We start from the raw sequence: 18,615 nt of genomic DNA, 5'->3' as shown, positions 1-18,615 counted from the left end.
GTGGGCAGAAGAGCTAATTTCAATGCCTTATTCAGCAATGGGCTTCAGGCTTATCCAGAACCTCCATGAATAACTAACACAAATACTGTAATAAATAACAATGACAAATAAAGCTATGCAGCGATTTATGGAGATATTTTTCCCATTTGCATTTTGATGTCTTTTAGAAAGCGATTATTTTTTATTAAAGGAAAAAAATTGTAAGAAAATTCTGAAGTGCATTTTGTTTATTTGGAGACCAAGAAAAAGCTATTAGCAAGAGCTGAGTAGTTAGACTGCTTTTAAACCAAGAGAATCCTTCATTCTAGGGCTACCTGAAGAACTTACTTTGTGACCTTGTATAAGTCATCTGATTTCCTTACAACTCCACCAACCTTAGGGAAAAATAGGAAAAAAAAATACTCAGATCTCATTTAGAATCAGGTTTCACACCTGATCTGTTTTCCCTTCAAAAGTAAGCTATGGAAATAAGAAAGATGACTATTGTTTAAACACTGGGAAAAAATATGGAAACAAGATGAAATTAGGGAAATGGCTGCATTCTGTAACCTACATTGACAATGATCCAAGAGTAAACAAACCCCAGGTATCCCGCAAGAGTGAGCACAGCCATTATGAGCTTAAACAATGGGCACAGCTGTGCTCATTGCTACCCTTGTGCAAGCCTGGTTTACACTCCAGGTTTTCACAGCAATTGTCCTGAGCACAGACAAACCAAAGATCTCAAAAGAGTTAGGCAACACTGCCTGGTTGCAAGGTGCTGAAATTCCAAATTCTTGAGCTGGATTCCAGGTTCTGCACTTGATATGCTTTGTTAAGAGAAAATGTTGCCTAATTTTCCTTCATTTTCCTGTTAATTTATTTAAAAAATTTATTTTAATTCTTTCTTTTCTACAGTAACTCTTCAGCAGAAAGACCCAGGAAAACCTGAATTCTTACGAAACTGCCCTAGAAACCTGCTCAGGAATTTTACATGTACTACACAGCAAGACCAGATAAAACCACTCTATTTTATTTTATGGACAAGTTATTATATTATGCTTTCGTCAGTGTAAATTATGGCTGGAAAATACTGTAAATGGAGCCACTTGAAAATGCTGTAGAACTCTCTGATAAACAATAGATTCACCTGCGAATTTGAGGACAATATTCTGACTAATTCTATATTTCAAAAACATTAGGTATTAAAACACACTTTATCTGAGCTGAGAAGCAGGGAAAATCCCAAGTGGAATTCTCACAATTTTATTGTGATTTCCACCCAATGAATGTTTTCTTAATGCAAAATTAGATCTATTTGTTAATCATCAGCTAAAAAAACCCTATTCTTTACATATCTTTTGCCTTGATTGTGTTATTGATCTGGTGACAGCAACACAACTATTGCCCACCATTTTGTTTATAAATCTCATCAAAACCAGAAATATTGTTTTTGCTGGACTTGCGGTTTTGTGTCAGGAGCAACCTGTCTAAGAACAGCAATAAGTATATGAACTTCGCTGAGTGTCAACCCTCAACACAAAAAACAAAGATGTAATGTTGATTCTGTCAGGTGATTTTTCCTATTCTTTGTTATAGCTGACAGTAGGAAAGTCTCTTGGTTTGAGACTTGGTAATGCTCAAGAAAATAGGGTCAAGCAAGAATTTCTGGACTAATGATTTATTCTGCAGCTTCACTGTTAAATGCTCTTCAGGATAACTCCTGGGTGGCAGTCAATGTGGATAATTTGTTTTATTTCTATTTTTAACTTATTCAGATTCTAGGGAACTGGAAAACATCCAGTGAAACTCCATATCACCATAACCACACCTTGGCTGAAATTCCGCAGTTCTCAGAATTTAGTTGGGAAAGGAGGATTTTTAATTTTCCACTTAAGACTCAGAATAGTCTTTGAGAAATCACTGAAATTCTCAGAGAATCTGGCTTGAATTTTGAAATTTAAGAAAAAATCCCCAAGTACTTATATTCTTCATAATATGAAACAGTATTCACCAAACCTTTTGCTAAACAAACACAAAAGATATTAATTGCCCCTTATATTTATATATCCTGGTTTTTTGTCTCACTTCACCTGCATATGATGCTATACTACTGTGAATACTGCTTCTTCCTAGGCTATTGCTTTTATTTCCTGAGAAAACTTATGGCCAGCTCAACTTGAGAAGGTGTAGAACAGTCTTGCATGTGGATTCTGGCTCAACCCTTTCTTCTTCCTGCTACATTTGCCAAGAATTACACAGGCAGAAACGTCACTCACATTGTCAACAGGGACAATCATGTGGCAACTGCAGAGGAGGAAAAAAGATGCCTGCTTTTCTTTGCACCTATTTGTCAGCACAGAAATATCAGAGAATGTTTCCTTCCTGACCCAAGTATTCAGTAGTTTGGCGCTATTGTTCACATTCAAAAAAAGATGTACAGGTTTGGCACGGGTGTGTGGAATGCGTGACTGAGGGAGAACATAAGTCCTCCTGTTGCCATTGAACCCTCTCAAAGTAAGGGTGATGGATCCAGATCCCAGTGAGGCTGAGCTTGGCTCTCTGGAGCTGGATAAAAGATTATTTTCTGAGGCCAAGCTGCATGGGAGCCTTGGGCAATCTGATCTCATGGGTGGCATCCCTGCACATGGTGGGGTGGTTGAAATGAGATCATTTTTATGGTCCCTTCCACACCAAGATATTTTGTGATTATATGATCCTGTGGTACCACCCCAGTATCACTGTATATGAAGAACATTAGAGCCATGATGTCATCACAGCACTAATTTATTACTCACTGCCAACACCAGACCCAGTTTTCAGGGCACAGTTGCTGTCTACTCTGTGCCATTGTTAATGGTTCTAGTATAATGCCATCAAAATGTTCAAGTCGAGGACAATGCCACAGCCTCACTTCCCAGCAGGCTATGCCAAGGTGTGCACAGCCATCCTCCACCTGTGTGGGAGGACAAATTGGTCACATATACATGTATTTATGCAACCATTTCCAGGCACCATCTGTCTCTCCATTTCAGATGGAAAATCAAGGGTCCTGACAGCCTAAGCTACCAGTTTTTAGAACTTCAGTCTTTGTAATGCCCATAGTTTGGATTAAAATTCTATATCAAGGATTCTTGAAAATGGATGACTCAATATCCCCTTCAGTCTTTGTAATGCCCATAGTTTGGATTAAAATTCTATATCAAGGATTCTTGAAAATGGATGACTCAATATCCCCTTCATAACCTTTATTATTCAGAATTCAGCTGGAAAGATGCAGGTGCTGTGCATTATTCTGTCATTATGTCATTTCTTGTTCTACCAGCCTGTGGTTTGTGATTCGCCAGAACCTCAGGGGCTTGCTTAGACATGAGAATAAACTGCACAGTCCTCCATTGGCAAATCTGAAAAGGTGCTCAGATACTCCTGCCTGGCCTCTTTTTGCTCATGACATGGAGACCCACAGCCCAGCTGGACCAGAGCCTGGGGCTGAAGGCTGCTCCTATAGGTACTGCATTTTATGTTGCTTCGGAGGCCATGGTTGCTGTTTCTGCAGAAATGTAGCTACAGCCATTAAAACAAATCAAAACAATACGCAAGAAAAGGAGGCAAGTCTAATAATAAATCAAGCCAAGCAAATATGCTGGGAGCAGCACTGTTTTCTATGGTGATCAGTTTGCTGATGAATCACAGAAAACTCCCAGTGAGCAGCTCCGCACTGAGATGCTCCAAACCTCCTGCCCCAGCCACAGCTCACTCAGCAGCTCCCTGGGAGGAACAGCACACAGTTCTGTGCTTACAACCTGACCCCCCTAACACAGGTCCTCCTGCTGTTGGTCCTGCCACAAATCTGAAACACTGAGCCTCACTTAAAAAATGCATATAAATCAGTCTGAGTCCTCTGAGCTTCAGACTGCCGCCCATTACAGACTGAAAGACTGGAGAAAGACATAAAATATGGGTTTGTTTGCCCATATCAATTGCCTTTTTATCTCCTGTCTTCTAGGCACAAAGGAATCTGAAGTGAGGAGCTGTCAGTTTTGGTTTGTATGTTCATGCTTTCATTGTAATAAATTATGTCTTTGACACATTTTTGTAAAGAAGGCAAGGAAAAGAAAAAACCCTGCCCAAACCCTTGTAGTATCAGGTACAGAGAGATCACATGCAGGCTGGTGATGATTTTTGACATCAAGAGAAATAAAGTAACTCAAGAGCCTTAAATGAGACCCCAGAAGGCAGGCTTCAGATGCCCCGTGCTGTGCCATGCTGCTTTGCTGCAGGCTGAAGGGCTCTGTCAAACTCTGTCCTGCCTGGGAACCAGCACCCACACCCTGGGGAGGTGGATGGAGAGGCTGGAGCTTGGGGGAATTTATGGACGCAGCCGAAACACTCACAGCTCTTGCCTTGGCCGTGGTGGCAGAGATGCTGAGGGGCTCAATAAAATGCAGAGAGAGCTAAAGCGTCCACTGTCACATGAGCATGAAATCATTGGCTTTGCTGCCTTGCAGAAATTGCAACAGCCCGAAGCAATGCAGCAGGAAAGCTGTGCAGGCAGGAGCTGCTGCTGGCTCATGCCTGCCCTGCTGCTCGCTCCCTGTGCTGCCCTGAGAGGCGGCTGGACCCACCGCCTCCACCCCTCCTCAGCTGCCAAATGACTCTATCAGTGCTGCTCTCACTGGGAGATTAATTAAAGTCTGTAAAGCACTTCGGATATACTCAGATGAAATATCACAAGATATTTAATCCTTTGATAGTATTTATTTGGCTGATGCCTGCACTAGAAGGGGAAGGAAAATCGGGGCACATGTCTGTTTAAAAACATCCTTTCTCATTAAAAAGAGCCTAGCTAAATTAAAAGGTTTGTGGAATGTGTTTCCTGGGGGGAAAAGTACTGGAGAAGCATTTGTGGCTGCAGTTGATGCGTCCATCTGAGCACAACTGCAGGGCTTTGTATGAGTTGTGAGATTGAGGGCTGACTTATTCCATTATCCCATAATATTTCATGCTCTTAATTCCTGCATTGCTATCTCATTCAGTACAGCTACAGCAGGTATTAATTGCCTATCCAGACAAAACTTGTTTAATTTTTTTTTCAATTTTTCAAACCTGAGCAGAAGCTGGTGACTTTGTTCAATTCTTCAAGACCCAGATAAAATCTTTTTTGAAAGCCTTGGTAAAAACTGGTGTGTATTTTGTATCATTATCTAAAAATCTTTAATCTTTCAAAACCGACATAAAATACATAGTTACTCCTCTGACTTTATTAATTTTAATTTGTTTTGATCCCATATTTGCTGTTATAAGAATCCTCCCAATCTAACTTGAAGATTCAAAGCCAGACAAATAGCATATGGTACAAACTTCACATCTGTATTGTGTTACACTTGGCAAGAGAGATAGGAGCACTAATTTACTGGAGCTCAGCATGGGGTGAGAGTTCAGAGGTTATCATTCCTGATGGCTTACAACTTTACAGATGTTTTCCCTCTATGAACAGCAGAACTGCTTGTCAGTCACAGCCCAAACCTAAAAACCAGATGCTTCCACCTTCTTTTCATAATTCTTTCCATAATTCTTTCCATGTTTTACAGTCTCTTTTTAGGGTTCAGTAGTAGGGAAATGATTACAGATTAACAGTTGCAAAAGATTAGTTAACATTTTAAATGTGTGGGGAATATGGAAAACTAAAATAATAGTGACAAATAAAATCATAGTCAAAACATATGTGAAACCTAATCTGCAATAATCTTGAAATAATACTAAAGCCTATATCACATTTTTCCAGTCTTGCCACTGTGGAAATACTGAATGCACACATGTAATATACATTTCTACAGAACTGATCATCTAGATGAAATATTGCAATAAAACCTAAATTTGAATGGATTGGATTTAGGTATATGACTCATTAGAGTTCTGACCTTTAGTGCAGTCTTGGCTTGGAATCTCTAGTCACTTGCAAAACACCTGAAGAACAACACCTGGGTAATTAAAAATGCCATTTGACAGAGGGAAACTATAACCAGAGTATAGGTGATTGACCAAAATCTCCTAGGGTCCCTACGAGAGAATTAAGAAATTAACAAGTCCAAGTGGCCTAATATATTTTATTACTCTCATGCAGTGAATGACACTTCAAGATTGTACTACAAATCCAGCCTCAATGTAAAGAACCATAGAATCCTTGAATTAGTAAGGTTGGAAAAACCTCTAAGATGATCCAGTGCTTTCAGGTAGTTGTAGACTAAACACCCCCAGCTCCCTCAGCTGCTCCTCATAAGATTTGTGCTCCAGAACCTTCACCAGCCTCTGCAGTAATTTTCATCCAACAGATGAAAATTTGCCTTAAGCTTTGCAAACTTCTATTGAAGTGAGTTGTGGTCATTGGGAAATTTGGAGATGTTTGGAAAAAAATACAAAGATTGTTTCAGATGGCAATGAGCAGGTCAATAAAAGGCAAATATTTTAAAGGGTTGTCCCTCTCTGACTAATCTTCAGTCACTAACTATGAATTCCCTGTCACCTGGAGTACAAGCCAGATCACTGGTGTGAATTTAACATAAAGTGCATATTACTTCACAGAGCAACTGGTGTGGAAGTCACACAGGACCAGTTACCACACCTTAGCTAAGGGGAAATAAATCACAGAACACTATCTGATCAGTCCTTAGTTAAATATTAAATTTAGCTCTTCCATTTTCTAGTTCCATAGTCATCTTCTTTTTTTTTTTGTAATCCTAGAAAGAAATATAGCTTTTGTCCACCTATTTTCAAATTGTCCACCAGCTTTTCAAATTCTGGCTGTGATTATTATATGCATAAGCTCTTTATAATAAAGAGAACCTATAGTGACATGCATTTGAAATCTGCATTATGCATCTGGAAAGACTGAGTGGGGATGGGTGACTTGTCACAGGCAATAAAAAATGTCAGTGGCGCATGTTTGTGTGTAGTCTGTGAACGCTGTTTGATGTACTTATCAGTTTCTTCCTACAATATGCTGTAGTTACTGAACAGCACAGCTTGGCTATTGATGGGTAAAAGAAGTAGAAGATAAGAGAATAGGCAGACAGTGATTTGGATTCTGCAGATGATATTTTGCAGGTTGGAAAGGACAAAGACAATCTGCAAGCACCAGCAGCTGATACAGCCTCAATAGGAAATAATTCTGGGCTTGGAGACAGAGAAAAAACATACGCACAGTAAATCATGCAAATCAAGTCTAAATGGTGGTGCTTTGACAATAAAGCAGAAAATTATGGAGTTGGAGGTGGTTTTTTTTGTTTTTGTTTTTGTTTCTGTTTTTGTTTTTTTTGCTTCAATTTTGTAATAAACTTCTAGTTGGACTGATCAGCTATTAACCTCTTAGCATGCAAAAGGCTGTGGTGGTGGAGCATACTGGAATAGCAGAAAACATGTACTGGGGAGATGGAGGATTGAATAATCATCCCTCTAGGATTTCACTGAGTTCCCTGGGTCCCCTGAGAAAATCACAAGTGGTTAAGAAGCAGCCAATTGGTCAGAGGAAATGGGAGCAATTTCCAGTATCTAAGGGTGAGAGGTTATTTTTCACACTTCATTATTTCCAGTCAACTGCTCATTCTGTGAATATTTAAATCTTTTTAAAAGCCAGCCAAATAAACAAATAAACAAAACCAACCCAAGAACAGTGAGACTGTTTCATTCCTGCTTTCCTCTTTAAAATCCCTGGAGCACTTCCCCTTGGAGAGGATGCTGACCAGATGAGGAAAGCCAAACAGAGCTGCTGGCAATTTCTTTGTCACTGCAACATCTTTCAGGAGAGCGTGATACTTGGGGATAGAGCTAACGACCAACTGTGGCACCATGCCATGGAACTGTCAAATTATCTGGAGAGAGGATGGTAATGAATGTGCATCACTGCTACATACAATTTGTTTTTAAGCAGGTAGGTAGGGCTGTGACTGAACAGAAGCCATTAAATTATGAACAGAAGGAGAGCGATCCAATTTTCTGCCTTGCTAAGGATATGAATAGTTTTAATGATAGCTGAAGACTTTGAGTTTGCCCTTCCTTTTGTAATCTTCCTCGATTGTTTCCTTCAAGTACAGCAAATCTAATTCTCTAGTTCATACCATCAATGTTGTGCTGGTCTAATTTCATAGATTTTTTTGAAGAAGCAGTTTTGTTTTAGTGCAATGGAAGGAAAAATGGAGATCATTGTTCAAAAGCTCCTCTGGCAATGAGATAAATGGAATATCTAATTTTACCTCTCTTCTGTTGCATTACTGGAATGTTTTCTGCAAGAGGAACTTGGATAGTCTGTGCTGCATCTAGGCAGCAAATAAAAGAATAGTGGGGAGTTTGCTGGGTGCAAAGTGCAAAAACTGCACTCATCATCAGGAGGTTCTTTTATCCACCAAATATGGACATGCAGAACTGCAACACCTCTAATCTAATCTTAGTGACAAAGTTGTAACTGGCCCAGGTTTTGGTCACTGTAAGATCATATTTTAGGCAAGAAAGGGCTGTGTTAAAATGTACATTTAGTAAAGAAGCCTACCATATAAATTTTAGAGTCAGATCAGTTCAAATAAGATGAAAGACTGTTTACAGTTAATTTTGTCTGCCAGTATTTACCTTTTCTGCACTGCTGAGCCCTTTCTCCATTTTGTTAAGCTATAATTGAAAAAATTATATATATGAATTTTTTACAAGGAGGGTTTTCTGCTATTGCAAACTGACCTTCAGCTCTGTACCTTAAAAAGTAGGGCTAAAACATATGTGGATTAGAGATACTTCCAATGCATGGTGCATGTCTTCAGAATAGCTTTTATCTAGTTATGATTAAAAACATTTCACCACCAAGACAACTTGATGATTTTATGACTTATTGACTGCCCTGTTACTGTCTAACATAGTTAATTGGCTCTCTGCTTGCTTTAATCTTGGATGTTTGATTCTGCTAAATCTTTAAAACACATTTTTGATTACATTATCCTGTAAGTATTTAAAATAAATGTCCCTCAAATGCATTTTTTGCAGTTTTAATAAGTTCTCTTTAACAAATAAATGAGTGGAGACAAGGGAGAGTGCATGAAATATTAATAAAGGCCAATATGATACAGTCAATAGCTAGAGCTTGTTGAGATAAAAGCTTGTTTTGCAAAGCACTCCAGTTTGGATTTTCATTTGGGACAGTCTGAAATAGCTCTGTGTAGATCACACTTTCCTTTTCCTCTTTCCCCTGTTTTGACACAGACAGAGCCAGCAGGAGGGAAAATTTCTCCTTTTTTTGCCTATTGTCTGTCTGCAATTGTCAGGAGGAACTAGTCCTTCCTGGAGATCTTGCATGCTGCCTTTGGATGTTAAAACACCATTTGGAAGAGTTGGATAAAATGTGGATAGGGCCAACATAGTATCAGGTACATCCTGTGGGGACCTGTAATTCTCTCAGGGGTGATGCCACTGGTCTGACCATGAATGTTGTAGATACTGTGGAGATGGATAGAGGTGTATGGCATGTCACAGGCACAAATAAGCCTCTTAAGGAAAATGTTAATGCAGGGGTGTGTGTGTGTAGGAGCTGGAAAATGCAGTGAGAGCTGGACAAGGCCAAGGGTGCAGGAACATTGGGTCATAGGGCAGTCCTGCTTTGGCCAGGAGAGTTTCTACAGCATGTGTCCTCCCTATAAGGCTCTGGGTAATAGCATGAACCTCATCTCCTCACTGGGACAAAGACATCTCCCTCTCCAGGTGCCAGGGGAATAAGCTTGTTTGCCCAGTGCTAGAAAAGATCTGTCTTCAGTCCAGCTCCTCCATCAGTGTGTATCCTTTAAAAACCCACCCTAAACCAGTAGCCATGTACTTGTTGGGGTGTCTGTCACAGACAGATCCTCCTGGGGAGCTCTGAGAGGTGGGGGATGACTTGGGCTTTTAAAAGTCATGCAAAAATGACTTTTTAATTGTCAGGAGACAGAACTGAAGTCTTTTAAATCCATCTTTTGATGGATTTTAAAGGTGTGCTATGAAGGATATTAAAAGGAGCTGTTTGTTTTTACACAAAAAAGGTCCTTTTTCAATCAAAAGAACCTAATCTTGGAAAAGTTTCCCTGTTCAACCATGTAAGGGATTTCTTGTCACTAATATATTTCTGGTGATTTCTGTGAAACCCTTGCAGAAAAATGAAGCCTTGGAGAAAATGTTCTGTGGCATGAGGTGTCTGAAGGTTTTGTATCTCTCGAAAGCCTGCTTTTTGACAGTGTCAGTTAAAGCCATTCCTGTAACATGTCGCTAGAGGGACATGAAAACATGGAACAGATTAGCTCCTGTTGTTCTTAGCTACTGCTCTTTAATGTGAAAAAACACAACGGGGATGACTTAGGGCTTTCTGTTCTCTGACTGAATGAAAGAGCTTTAAAATAAGATCTTTGAGCTGTTTGATGCTTGTTGAAAAACAATCCAACACATACTAGTGCTGAAGATACTGCAGTAGTATTGAGGTACACCAGCAAGTATTCAAACAAAATGCAAAGAAAATCTTCAAGCATAAGATACAAAGAAATAGTATCTTTTACAGTTCTTTGCAAATTATCTTGTTAATATCAGGTATTTATATAAGGCTTAGCCACACACTTGCTCATATTCATTTTAATAATGGAGATGAACAGTGTTAGACCTGCCTTCAGTCCAGGGTGTGATCTCAGGCCATGAAACTTTCAGTGTCTCCTCTGGTCTGTGTTTGGCAGCCATAGGGTGCAGAAGGCTCTTCCATGGGCTTTTCCCAGAGAAAAGCTGCAGTGCACAGCTGGGAGGCAGCAATGGAACTGCTCCTTAGCTCTGTGAACAACTCTCCTCCACCCTTGTCCAGCATCAAGCCATGAAAGCCCAGCTTCAATCCTCCCACATCTCACACTAGATTGGAAAAGGACCATCCTGGGACTGGTCTGAGCTGGGAGGCAGCAGCTGTCCCGACTGTCCCCATGTGCTGGAAGCCTGCTGCCTCCCAGCTGAGACCTGTGGTGCCTTCCTGCATCACAGGCAGGAGTCCATCCCACATGCCTGGTGGGATGCCAGAGGTGCCCCGGGCCACCATCTGTGCTTCAGATTTGCAAACACACAACAATGACATAGCTCAGGGAATCCAACTCCTTAACGCTTAATGATGTTCTTCACATATATCTTGAAATAATCTTGTGGGCGCACAAGGTCTGTGCAAGCAAAAATCAGCAGCAACCAGGTTTTAGATACATGTAATTTTCAGGGAAGAAAGTGTGACTCCACTCCTTAAATCTTGTTTTTTTGAGAAAGCTGTTAAGAAAGCACAGCTGCAGCTGAGGCATACCCTCTCTTGGCCAGCCTGGCTTCCAGACTGCTCCAAGCACACTTTGATTTTATCTGGCTCAGAGACACAGGGCTGGCAGTCGTTTTGCATCATCTCCTCTGCCTCTCCTCCAAGCCTCCACCTGGCCTTGGCAGCCTGAAGGGACCTCCGGCTCTCCCCTCACACCAGCTATCCATACAGAGAGGAATTCTGGTGCCCAAATGGGATAAGAGCATTTCTGTTTCTACACTGGAGACAGGAGGAGAGTGCTGGTGACAACTGTGTCCCCTGACACTGTACCAGGTGGGGGATTTTACTTACATCCCATTTGTCCACAGCAACTGCAAGGGTTCTCAGAACTGTTTTCCTCTCAAAAAAACTCCTCGGGTGGCTTTTGTTTTGCACTGAGTAATTAGGGAGAGGAAGCTGAGCCCTTTCCCTTCATGCCTTTGTTTCTCCTGTGTATCACATTACAGGTGCAAGGGTCAAAGTGTGACCATGTCAAAGACTAGTGGCAATAAATAGCTGCAGAAGAGGATTTGTGTTACTGCTGATCTGGTGGAAAAGCAGAGAGAGGCTGGCCTCTTTCCTTGCTTCTATCTATCTCTCTATCTATCTAGTCATCTATCTATCTATTTTCTCATTTTCTGGTTTTATTTTATTTTTAAAAAATGCAAAGACTCAGGAGAGCTTTTACATCTACTTTGTTCCTCATTAGCTTTTGAACTGTTACTCATGCAGAGTGATTAGCTACATGTTGTACCTGTCACTGCCTCTGCCCTTTGTTCAGTCTAGCTAAAATATAGTAATACCTCATTTCAGTGATAGACTTGACCTAGAGTAAAATGTGCAAATTCTTACAGAAAGTGCAATAATTGCAATTGATTTATTCTTCTGTGGGGAAATAATGTCTGTCTCAAACAATAACATCAGCTTTCTCTTAATTGCATTACATTAATATCATATTATTCTGTATTCATACCCACATCCACAGCTGTGAAACGTGCTGGGTTTTTTCCCCTACCCTTCTGACACACACAGCACTCAAAATAGGTTACCAGATAGGGGAAGCCCCTTTTTGCCCATTCTATAGAAGAAAGACAAAAGGGAAGAAAAAAAAAATTAAATAACATATTTGTCTATAAGCAGGAGAGCTGTATCTTACCTACCACAGCCCTATGTTTATCTTTGTTGTTAATCCAGTGGTGGGGATTATGCTGTATTAATGATGTGTGGGAGCTCCAGTCTATTTCTTATTCCTGGCTTGCAGCATCTGCTTTCAACAAATGTCTTTTGTGCACATATGTGACCTTTTGGCTACCTACACTTAAGTCCACCTGTCAGGATGGCATTGTGCCTGCTCATGAGTGTGGCCCAGCCGCTGGGGCATGGAGGAAATCAGCCTCTGTGGCCCTGTAAATGCTGCTCCATTACAGAACCCCTCCCTCTTCTCCCAGACCCGTGGTGCACATGGCTCCTGGTGCTGGGGAGCCAGCAGCCATCTGATTTCCAGAGGACACCAGCCTTGGACAGCTGGCTGGGGTTTCTGATGGGACAGGATGGCAGGTCTGAACTGGCATCAAGCAAGAGAGATGCCCTGGCACAGCAGCCCCTCTGGCCACGGGGTCCCTGAGACCTCCAGGCACAGTGAGCTCAGGCTCCTCTGCACCAGGAGTGTGGGACACAGCTGACATCAGCCTGTAAATCCAGCCCTTTCCACCAGGGCAGAGTAATGGATAAAATCCTGGTCACTTTTCTCCTTCCTAAGGTCAACCTATGTGAGATGTGGCACCTCCCAAGAAAGATTTTATCAGCATAGTTTCCTTCAAAATAGCTATATTTTTATTTAGAGGGGAGGAAACTTCAGTTCTGATGCAAAATTCAGCACTAAGACTTTTTTTTTTTTCCCCAGATTTTCACTGTGACATGTCTGTTTGAAAGGCAGAATTTGTTTTTCAACTTCTGTGCAATTGGGCACACTTGCTTACTTGGAATGTAGTAACATGGAGCTCTCCAAAGTTACTTTGGGGTTAATTTTGGCAAAAATTACACCTGTTCTGTTCTTTCAAACTGAAAGAGAAGTCAAAATGGCTTCATGGATTTCCCATGAAGTCTCATTTCTCTTCTGCTTTGGCTGGGTTCAAATCACCACAGGGAGAAATTTCCAAGAAGGTTATTTATAACCTTTTGAATATGGAAACATTTCAGTGTTTTCAACCTGCACCATGTGGAAATAATCGGGGGAAAAACATTTCCATGTTTTTTGATAACTGAAACAACTTGTGCTGGGTCCAGGAATAGTGAAAGAGGAATGATAATTAAAGTACTTTTCATATAACATTCTAGGAGGCAGTGGGTGGAAATGCCCAAAGAGAGGGGTTAACCCAAACACAAAGGAGAACTTTACACACCCTGCACTAATTACATTGAAGAACCTTTTGACACAGGACATTGTGGAGGCCAAAACTGTAAAAATTGTAAATTAGTTCAAATCAGGAGCAACAGATTTGATGTAGGAGGCCTATCAGGAGCAATTACAGGATTCCAGATGTTAATTCCAGCTCAGGAAGTCCTTGAGCAACAGATTGCTGGAAGAATTCCTCTGTTTCCTCTGCTTCCTATAGCTTTTCCTTAATTGTCTGCTGCTGTTGGGGGAAGAATAACAGGTTGGAGGATCCTTGGTGTCATCCTGTCCTTGTGTTATTGGCTTGCCAGAGAACTTGGACAGCAGCCATGGCAAATGGAGGGTGTAACAAGAGACTCCAAATGAAATAAGACAAAACAAAACAACAAAAAGTACAGTTTCTTTGGTTTGCATTTCTTTTAAAATTAATTTCAGACAACCCTGTTTTCCAGCCCCAGTGGTATCTCAATAGCTGCAGGACACTAAGCAGGGAGTCATTGCAGAGACCCTGTTAGGAAAGTGCAAACTGCACATCAAGAGCAGAAAGATAGGAGGAGAAAAGGAAGATGAAGGTTTAGAGACGGTGAGAACAGAGGGCCCTATTTGGCAGCTATTTAATGCTTGTCTTAGTATTGTATTTGGCACCCAGTTACCATAGTGATGTGATTGGCATCTGATTGACAGGATTACGTAATGGAAATGTCTCTGGTGAGCAAGAGCCATATTTTCAGGGGAAAAATATCCCTCTGCTGCAGGGGATAGGACCAATGAACAGTGTGCTTGGATCAACTGAGGGTTTTGAACAGAATTTTCTCTTTAAGCAGCTAAATATTAACAACTCCTTCACAATGAGATGCGAGTGAAATAGCCATCAGGACCTCGAGGGTGTCTAGACATCTCATCATCCTCCTGACCATCTGACAGACCCTGAGGCAGCTGCCAGGCTGGCAGCACTGAGTGCCTGTTGAGCTGGCAAGGAGGGCACCCCAGCCTCAGGGAACTCCTGTTTCAGTGCTGTCCTAAACCCAACGCTTTCAGAAACGTCTCGGGAGAAAAAAGCTGCAAATAAGGACAGTGGTAACAAAATACATTGCAAAATGTTGGTGGGTAGCGCAGCAATTTTCCTATTGGGTATTTAAAATACACTGATTTTAGTAAGTGGGGCACAGTGGTTGGTATGAGCCAGCCTTATTTGTGTTCGAAAGGCAAATGAATTGGTTTGACAATTTTCCCACAGGACACCTCAGTAACAACTGTCTCGGTCCCACCACTGCTTTTTCTTACCTGGCACCGGCTTGATTTTTGAGAATGTGGGGCTTGTTGTCCCCTGATCATGTAACCCTGTGACGTGCTCACACATTGCTGGGATTCCTGTGTGCAGAGAGGATGTTTTGTTGGATTGTTAGAAAGGAAATGAACTCTTGCAGGGACCGAGTCCGAGGTAACTCGAGGTAGCTGGAGTGCTCCTGATGGCATCCCTTTAAGAGACGACATCTAACCCCCTTTGCTTCCAGAGAGAGCTGATCACAGATCCTGATCACAGATCCTGATCACAGATCCTGATCACAGATCCTGACCTGGCTATAAAGGGTGAGCAGAGGGTGATGCCTGAGTTCCCAACCCTCCTGGTTAAGAGCAGGTCAGACAGGAGCTCGCTCTTACCTGGAGAAGCTCAGAGCCCTTCTGTCTGCAGGTGTAGGACTCTGGGGGGCCACACTGGGACCTGTGACAGGATTGTCATTGCTGTGAGGGAGAAACAAAACTCACCTCCTGCTCCCAGCTGCTCTCTGGAGAGGCTGTGGTCCTCTGTGGCCCCAGGGGCAGGCTCCGCACTGGATTTCTTTGTGGCAGGCCTAGCCTGTAATGGAACAGACATCCTGTCCCCCCAGTATATGAAGAAGTATGTGTTTTCTCTTTTCCAGAACACAATTAAAAACTAATTATGACAGATCAGCATTCAGGGTGCTGCCAAGCCAGGGAAGTCCCCGCTGCAGGGCACAGGCATTCGTGGTGCAGGGAGCGCCGTGTGAGTGCACATGTGGATGTGTGTTCCTTGTGGAAGGCAGCACAGATGTTGTGATCTGCACTGCAGGCAGAGATGCTGCAGGTGCTGGACAGGTCCTGGATCTGCTCTGGGCTTGTGTTTGTACCTCAGCAGTGTGAAAAGCCCTCCTTGTCTGCAACAGCAACTTTACATGCTGCAAACTGTGCTCTCCAGCTCCTGGCAAGACAAAGAGCTGCTTTTGGCTGCCCTTGGATCATCACTGAGCAACTTCTGTAGCCAGTGAGGTCTTTCACTGTGAGGCACAGCGTGGAGCTCTCTGCTCTGCATGTGGGGAGAAGGGGGCTCCAGTGATTCCCTTGGCACTGCCACAGCACCTATGGGGGGTGGTGGGAGGGCTGGGGAAAGCTCCTGCCTTTGCCAAGCAGGCTGGAGGACAGGAGCAGCTTGTGGGGCTGGAATACGCTCGCCCCAAAGAAACACTGAACACACCAGGGGAATGAGGGGGATTAGATTTCACTAGCTAGCAAATTTTCTGTAACGTTTCTGTTGCGTTTCTGTAACCCCTGACCAAAATTCATGCTATCAGCTGGAAATAATAAATTCAATTAGTTTCATATGGCTTTAAAACATCCTATAAACAAAATTCAGTTTTTAAGTTTCCTTTTATTCACCACTGTTTCAGCAGGACCTGGAGAAAAAATCCTACTAAAGCCAAGGCAAATACTCCCATTGAGTTCAATGAGAGCTGAACATGACCCTTTATAGAACAGCTTTATAGTCTCTGTGCTCAGAGAGCTGTTGGTAGGGAGTAGGAGTTGTGGACCACATGCCAGAGAGTGTTTCTTTATAAAGATGCTTTCCTTTGGACATGCAGCAGTGACAACACCACCTGTGTGCTCATACACACAGAGGCACAACAGCCACAGAGAAGTCATCCATCTTAGAAAACGTGTTATGCCTTTTAAGTGTTCCTATATCAAAGACTGATAAATAAAACATGGGTTTAGTGTTAAAAGGAAAAAAGAGCCCTTTTAACAGATTAAAGTGCTCACAGTGCCTGACACTGTGAAATAGGAGTGTTGAGCAGCAGGGCAGTTAAGAAAAAGGACTGGTGATGCTGACAGGCACAAACTGTTGTGTGTCTTGTAGCAGTCATTGGCAGAAAAAAAAAAGCCCAAAATCTACTTTCCCAGCAAAGCCTTCCTGGAAGGTAACAAACTACAGCTCTCTGTAGCCAGACTTTTGTATGTTCTCCATCCAGCTGAATGTCATGAGAAGATGCTTTCCTCCTTGAAGGAAGAGGAAGAAAATAGTTTTCAAGCCCATCAAAATAAATAAGCAAACAAAACCAGCATCCTCTCAAATGATATAATGGCTTATTCCAGCAGACTGAAAGCCCTGCTGGGTTTTCTAACTTTTTTTTTCCTCAGCATCCTGGTTCTTCTTAAAGCACACTGAGTTGACTCCTTAACAGATTTCCATTTGTTCCTCAGCAGTGGTAAAAGCAGTGGTAAAGCCTTATGCATTTTCTCATTCCTTCACAGCTGTGAACAGAGAGTCACACCTAAAGATACCTAAAGGTTGCATTTGTCCAAACAGGGATGTTTCTTCATTCAAAGGAGCATTAACTAATTACAGTTATTTGGCTGATCAGAAAAGCTGATCATTAAAACTGATTTTTCTTTCACTCTTTCTTTCTGAACCTGTGCTACCTTGGTGGAGGGGAGTCTTACAGCAGAGGTCACTGAAAATCCTCCTGAATATTTTATTAGTTCTGCTCCTTGTGGCTTAGTGTACAAAGACAAACCCTTGTGTGTGAAGGGCACAGAGCTGAGACAGGGGAGGAGGGATAAACCAGTGTCTGCCCTGCTTTGCTCCCTGACCAGAACACAGAGCATGTTGCCTGTGGAAGTGGGAAATGGAATTTGTGCACCATTAGGATACCACTTGATGTGGAGCCTCGCTTTTAATAGCTAAAAAGAGCCCCAGTGAACGTGAAGGACAGACAGATGATTTTGCTGTCAGGCTGGTAAGGAGCAGTTTTATGATGCCAGCTGGTATCCCATCACCTTTTAGGACAAACTTGTCTACTGCTCTCATGGATTTGAAATGTTTCAGCAAACAGAAAGCCCAGGTCAGAGGACGGCCGGACAAATCTGTGATGCTCTTTCCCTAACCCAGCCATACAATGTGGCCATGCAGTGCCCAAAGTGGAAAAGCCATGCTGCTGCCTCTGCTTCCTGAGAATCATCTACACAGTCATATAAACCATTTCCAAAATGCCCCAGCCAGCAAGACACATGGCCAAAGGCAAGTGGGGGGAACCTATAAAATTAAATTGCATTATTTATTGGAGAGATCTAAGTTCTATCTTGCCCCAGGGTGTCATTATGCACCTCTACTCTACGCTGATAATAGTAATCTGAAATCTGATAATGACTTTGATACCTTCAAAAATTATGATAATTTAACACCTCTGTGAAAGACATCTCTTCTAGAGATACTGGCACACATTACAGACTATGGTGCTCCTGCAGGGACTGACTGGGACCAGAGTCTGACAAATCACACTTGATTTCCCCTCAGCAAGGCAGAGTTGAGTCTGTCAGCAAAGGGACACTGACCATGGAAGCTGCTTGTTTTAGATTTGGGGCCGTACTGGCATGGTAGCTGGTGTTAGGTGGGGGCAGAAGGGAAGTGAATACCAACACCACAACTACATAGAATTATCACAGATACTGTTTGCTCCATTCAGCAGGAGAGAAGGAGGCAGTTTTGTGGCTGGCAGGCCAGCTCACCCTGTGTTCAGTAGTTATTACCCCATGTGAATTTTCTATTTATCTTCCATTTATCTCACGTCACTCATAATAAGCATCCTTGCAGCTCTAGCAGGTCAGAGCCCCTTACACTATTTCCCTATATTTC

Source organism: Cinclus cinclus, chromosome 6 (genome assembly GCF_963662255.1).
Source record: "Cinclus cinclus chromosome 6, bCinCin1.1, whole genome shotgun sequence".
In the NCBI taxonomy this organism is placed as follows: Eukaryota; Metazoa; Chordata; class Aves; order Passeriformes; family Cinclidae; genus Cinclus; species Cinclus cinclus.
This window is presented reverse-complemented; position numbering follows the sequence as displayed.